Below are 7,221 nucleotides of genomic sequence, written 5' to 3' on the forward strand. Positions count from 1 at the left end.
CAGTATATTGCAAGTAAACCGGACAAGTTTGGGATCAAGTTTTGGGTGGCCTGCGACCTAAAATCCAAGTACATTTGCAATGTCTTCCCATATCTTGGCAAGGACCCCAATCGTCCCACTGGGGAGAGACTTTCTGAAAATGTAGTAATGAGGCTGATGGAACCATTCCTAGACAAGGGCAGAAATGTTACCACGGACAATTTCTTCACATCGCTTTCACTTGTGCAAAAACTTCTTGGACGGAAAACCACCATCCTCAGCACAGTCAACAAGATTCGCAGGGAAATTCCTCAATCCACTAGACAGACAGATCGCAGTGAATTCACCACTCAGGTATGTTGCAGGTCTTTTGTGGTTCTATGTTTATGTGTTTCATTGTGTGTAAAAGGGCTATGGAAATAACAATTTATCTTATTTCTTAGGTGTTTTCAACCTCTGCTGCCACGTTGACGGCGTATGCGGCCAAACGGAAGAAGACAGTCTATAGCAGCATGCACAGCGTGGTTCAGACTGATAACACTACCAAAAGGAAGCCAAACACTGTCACCCTTTACAACAAAACAAAGTGTGGCGTGGATGTGATGGACCAGATGGTTCGGGAGTACACTGTCCGCAAAGGAACACGGCGCTGGCCAGTTGCCGTGTTTTATAACATGATTGACATGGCAGCACTGAATGCACATGTGCTGTATCAAGCATGCACCGGGACGAAGGAAAGACGGGTGGACTTCCTGGTGGAGCTTGCAAGAGAGTTGGCTCACTCTCATGTAGCTGCGAAGAAGGCAAGAAAACAACAGTTGCTTCGGACACAACCCTCCACACCGAGCCCTGGAAAAAGAGCCATGTGTCAGGTCAAACACAATTGCAAGAACAATCATGCCACTGTGCGATGTGTTCACTGCAACAGATACACATGTGGTAAATGCAGACTACAGATACCATGGCAGTGCCAGGATTGTGAGTGATTGCTGAAAATGTTGGAATGTACTCACTCACTTTTTATTATTATTTGTAAAAATGTGTACAAATGGTTGGTTTTTTGTACTGTTTTTATCAATAAATCTCAGCAACAAAGGACATACACCCATGTGTGTTGATTTCTCCCTAAGATGGCAAACTGAAACACTCCAAGTTGGTGACTTTTGGAGATTTATTTCCCTGGATGATTGAGAATGCATCAAACTGAAACACTCCAAGTTGGTGACTGTGCACAGCTTTTAGCAGCTCCCCCACCCCCTCAATCACACCCCCCCACTCCCCTCCCTCCAGAATTCCCAGGTAACAACCCAATTTACATATGAATGACTAGCCAATTTAGCTTCCACTTGGCTGAAGCTAAAGCCTAGCTAAAAGCCATTTGGCAACTCTCCGGGTTTTATAGGTAGAAAAGCCAAATGGCTGGGCTCTGGGCCTTCCTAGTTAATAATCCTAGAGTGAGTATAAACTACTGCTCATCTCCCTCCTGTTTGAGACATGGTATAGCCCATGGCTCAAAACAGCAGCAGTCTTATACAAATTATTAGGCAGTACTGGTTTATCCCACAGATAATAAACACCATCCTATAAGCTCGCTCCCTCTGTAAGTCACAACTGTTTTCCTGCTGTAGGTGAGTGGGCCTGCATGTCTGCTGATGTTGTATTGATAAAAGGTTAACACCATGTTTAACTACAGCTGCCTCTTTTGCGATCTTATCTGCAAAAACTTTCCCTAATGCAACTGGATCTTTCCCTCACATGTGTGCTGCACATTTACAAACGGCAATTCTACTGGGTAATAACACTGCCTCCAGCAGATTTTGCAAGAGTTTGGTGTGTTCTACAGGTTTCCCTGTAGAGGTTGTCACACCTCGTCTCACTCACTGCACTACAAAGAAGTGTACAGTAGCAAATACATACTGCCTATCAGGGTATATTGTCTCTCTACAGCTTTACACGCTTCCGTTAAAGCTAGCATCTCTGCTGCTCAAGCAAATATGAAACATGCTAGTTGTCCTACATAGATAACTCTCTCTCACTGTCTGCTACAGTAAAACCTGTTCTAGTCTGTCCCTCTGCTATTGTAAACTCAAACCATCAACAAACCAAACCTTTCCCTCAATGAGTGGCACATTTAGTAAGTCATCCCTCAGCTTACACTTCTTCTCCTCGCGCTCTCTACTCTCATGAGAAGTGCCCTCCTCTGTTGGCAAAAAGGGTTGGACAGATTCAGAATTGTGCACCACTTTATGGTAATATGTGTGGTTGTGAGAGTAACATTAACATTAAAGACAAGTGTCTTGTAGGTGACAGAAATGTAAGTTTAGTAAACATCTACCTCGTGTGGAACTAACAATTTCAAAGGTGAAATAAACTATTGAAACATTGTACAGCTTAAGCTGCTGCACATACTGATCTCACGCATGGAGGTAAAGCACGAGCAACTACAGCTAATCTTTTAGGATAGTAAGTTACTGGCTTCACTTGTGGAAAAAGTGCTGTTAGTTATTTTACAGTCACCTGGCATTTGTGCTGTTCACAGAACCACAAGTCCATCGCTGGACCTCCTCTGCGCTATCACTTTTTGGAGCTTGGCACGCTCCCTCAGGTTCCATTTTCCAATGCTGCTGAAGATTTAAGGCAGAGCACGTCGTACCCCGTAGTTGTCTTCCTTAACGTCAACATCGAAACTCTTTCATCTTATTTAAGATTTTGCTGTGCAAAGTCTCCTCGTGACGATCCTTTGGAAGCCCAGTAGCACAGCTCTCTGTGCTGAAGGTGATCTCTGATCCTCCTGAAGACTCTCTCCAGGCCTCAGCTTCCATCTTGTGGACGATCCTCTGAGTCACTCCTTCTCGTCATGGCACCTCACGACATCTACAAATCAAAAAGACGACACTCCTCTCGCCACACGGCTTTCGCCCTGTGTCAACTCCCCAATGAGACATGTACAAGAATGTTGCACAGTCTCCCTAAAACAATCTCCAGGGTTGGCCCCTTGGAGCAGCTTCACTCCAAGCTGTAACCCTGTGTAAAAACATTAGCACTAGGAAGGCCCAGAGCCCAGCCATTTGGCTTTTCTACCTATAAAACCCGGAGAGTTGCCAAATGGCTTTTAGCTAGGCTTTAGCTTCAGCCAAGTGGAAGCTAAATTGGCTAGTCATTCATATGTAAATTGGGTTGTTACCTGGGAATTCTGGAGGGAGGGGAGTGGGGGGGTGTGATTGAGGGGGGGGGGGAGCTGCTAAAAGCTGTGCACAGTCACCAACTTGGAGTGTTTCAGTTTGATGCATTCTCAATCATCCAGGGAAATAAATCTCCAAAAGTCACCAACTTGGAGTGTTTCAGTTTGCCATCTTAGGGAGAAATCAACACACATGGGTGTATGTCCTTTGTTGCTGAGATTTATTGATAAAAACAGTACAAAAAACCAACCATTTGTACACATTTTTACAAATAATAATAAAAAGTGAGTGAGTACATTCCAACATTTTCAGCAATCACTCACAATCCTGGCACTGCCATGGTATCTGTAGTCTGCATTTACCACATGTGTATCTGTTGCAGTGAACACATCGCACAGTGGCATGATTGTTCTTGCAATTGTGTTTGACCTGACACATGGCTCTTTTTCCAGGGCTCGGTGTGGAGGGTTGTGTCCGAAGCAACTGTTGTTTTCTTGCCTTCTTCGCAGCTACATGAGAGTGAGCCAACTCTCTTGCAAGCTCCACCAGGAAGTCCACCCGTCTTTCCTTCGTCCCGGTGCATGCTTGATACAGCACATGTGCATTCAGTGCTGCCATGTCAATCATGTTATAAAACACGGCAACTGGCCAGCGCCGTGTTCCTTTGCGGACAGTGTACTCCCGAACCATCTGGTCCATCACATCCACGCCACACTTTGTTTTGTTGTAAAGGGTGACAGTGTTTGGCTTCCTTTTGGTAGTGTTATCAGTCTGAACCACGCTGTGCATGCTGCTATAGACTGTCTTCTTCCGTTTGGCCGCATACGCCGTCAACGTGGCAGCAGAGGTTGAAAACACCTAAGAAATAAGATAAATTGTTATTTCCATAGCCCTTTTACACACAATGAAACACATAAACATAGAACCACAAAAGACCTGCAACATACCTGAGTGGTGAATTCACTGCGATCTGTCTGTCTAGTGGATTGAGGAATTTCCCTGCGAATCTTGTTGACTGTGCTGAGGCTGGTGGTTTTCCGTCCAAGAAGTTTTTGCACAAGTGAAAGCGATGTGAAGAAATTGTCCGTGGTAACATTTCTGCCCTTGTCTAGGAATGGTTCCATCAGCCTCATTACTACATTTTCAGAAAGTCTCTCCCCAGTGGGACGATTGGGGTCCTTGCCAAGATATGGGAAGACATTGCAAATGTACTTGGATTTTAGGTCGCAGGCCACCCAAAACTTGATCCCAAACTTGTCCGGTTTACTTGCAATATACTGCAGGAAACTGCACCGAGTCTTTGATGGGAAAAGGGTGTGATCACATTGATGCCACAATGGACGACTGATCAAGCCCTGTCATCCTTTACAACAAAACAAGGTGTGATCACATTGATGCCACAATGGACGACTGATCAAGCCCTGTCACCCTTTACAACAAAACAAGGTGTGATCACATTGATGCCACAATGGACGACTGATCAAGCCCTGTCACCCTTTACAACAAAACAAGGTGTGATCACATTGATGCCACAATGGACGACTGATCAAGCCCTGTCATCCTTTACAACAAAACAAGGTGTGATCACATTGATGCCACAATGGACGACTGATCAAGCCCTGTCATCCTTTACAACAAAACAAGGTGTGATCACATTGATGCCACAATGGACGACTGATCAAGCCCTGTCACCCTTTACAACAAAACGAGGTGTGATCACATTGATGCCACAATGGACAACTGATCAAGCCCTGTCATCCTTTACAACAAAACAGGGTGTGATCACAGGGCTTTGCTTCCTTTTGGTAGTGGACAATTGATCAGGAAGCCAAGCCAAGGTAAATGCAGACTACAGATACCATGGCAGTGCCAGGATTGTGAGTGATTGCTGAAAATGTTGGAATGTACTCACTCACTTTTTATTATTATTTGTAAAAATGTCCTCCCTAAGACGGCAAACTGAAACACTCCAAGTTGGTGACTGTGCACAGCTTTTAGCAGCTCCCCCACGCCCTCAATCACACACCCCCACTCCCCTCCCTCCAGAATTCCCAGGTAACAACCTAATATACATATGAATGACTAGCCAATTTAGCTTCCACTTGGCTGAAGCTAAAGCTTAGCTAAAAGCCTACCAGCCATTTGGCTGGTGGCGGGTTTTAAAGGTAGAAAGGTAGAAGCCTGGTCCTCCTAGTACACTAGGAAGGCCCAGAGCCCAGCCATTTGGCTTTTCTACCTATAAAACCCGGAGAGTTGCCAAATGGCTTTTAGCTAGGCTTTAGCTTCAGCCAAGTGGAAGCTAAATTGGCTAGTCATTCATATGTAAATTGGGTTGTTACCTGGGAATTCTGGAGGGAGGGGAGTGGGGGGGTGTGATTGAGGGGGGGGGGGAGCTGCTAAAAGCTGTGCACAGTCACCAACTTGGAGTGTTTCAGTTTGATGCATTCTCAATCATCCAGGGAAATAAATCTCCAAAAGTCACCAACTTGGAGTGTTTCAGTTTGCCATCTTAGGGAGAAATCAACACACATGGGTGTATGTCCTTTGTTGCTGAGATTTATTGATAAAAACAGTACAAAAAACCAACCATTTGTACACATTTTTACAAATAATAATAAAAAGTGAGTGAGTACATTCCAACATTTTCAGCAATCACTCACAATCCTGGCACTGCCATGGTATCTGTAGTCTGCATTTACCACATGTGTATCTGTTGCAGTGAACACATCGCACAGTGGCATGATTGTTCTTGCAATTGTGTTTGACCTGACACATGGCTCTTTTTCCAGGGCTCGGTGTGGAGGGTTGTGTCCGAAGCAACTGTTGTTTTCTTGCCTTCTTCGCAGCTACATGAGAGTGAGCCAACTCTCTTGCAAGCTCCACCAGGAAGTCCACCCGTCTTTCCTTCGTCCCGGTGCATGCTTGATACAGCACATGTGCATTCAGTGCTGCCATGTCAATCATGTTATAAAACACGGCAACTGGCCAGCGCCGTGTTCCTTTGCGGACAGTGTACTCCCGAACCATCTGGTCCATCACATCCACGCCACACTTTGTTTTGTTGTAAAGGGTGACAGTGTTTGGCTTCCTTTTGGTAGTGTTATCAGTCTGAACCACGCTGTGCATGCTGCTATAGACTGTCTTCTTCCGTTTGGCCGCATACGCCGTCAATGTGGCAGCAGAGGTTGAAAACACCTAAGAAATAAGATAAATTGTTATTTCCATAGCCCTTTTACACACAATGAAACACATAAACATAGAACCACAAAAGACCTGCAACATACCTGAGTGGTGAATTCACTGCGATCTGTCTGTCTAGTGGATTGAGGAATTTCCCTGCGAATCTTGTTGACTGTGCTGAGGATGGTGGTTTTCCGTCCAAGAAGTTTTTGCACAAGTGAAAGCGATGTGAAGAAATTGTCCGTGGTAACATTTCTGCCCTTGTCTAGGAATGGTTCCATCAGCCTCATTACTACATTTTCAGAAAGTCTCTCCCCAGTGGGACGATTGGGGTCCTTGCCAAGATATGGGAAGACATTGCAAATGTACTTGGATTTTAGGTCGCAGGCCACCCAAAACTTGATCCCAAACTTGTCCGGTTTACTTGCAATATACTGCAGGAAACTGCACCGAGTCTTTGATGGGAAAAGGGTGTGATCACATTGATGCCACAATGGACGACTGATCAAGCCCTGTCACCCTTTACAACAAAACAAGGTGTGATCACATTGATGCCACAATGGACGACTGATCAAGCCCTGTCACCCTTTACAACAAAACAAGGTGTGATCACATTGATGCCACAATGGATGACTGATCAAGCCCTGTCATCCTTTACAACAAAACAGGGTGTGATCACAGGGCTTTGCTTCCTTTTGGTAGTGGACAATTGATCAGGAAGCCAAGCCAAGGTAAATGCAGACTACAGATACCATGGCAGTGCCAGGATTGTGAGTGATTGCTGAAAATGTTGGAATGTACTCACTCACTTTTTATTATTATTTGTAAAAATGTCCTCCCTAAGACGGCAAACTGAAACACTCCAAGTTGGTGACTGTGC

This window comes from Astatotilapia calliptera, chromosome 6 (assembly GCF_900246225.1).
Source record: "Astatotilapia calliptera chromosome 6, fAstCal1.2, whole genome shotgun sequence".
Lineage (NCBI taxonomy): Eukaryota > Metazoa > Chordata > Actinopteri > Cichliformes > Cichlidae > Astatotilapia > Astatotilapia calliptera.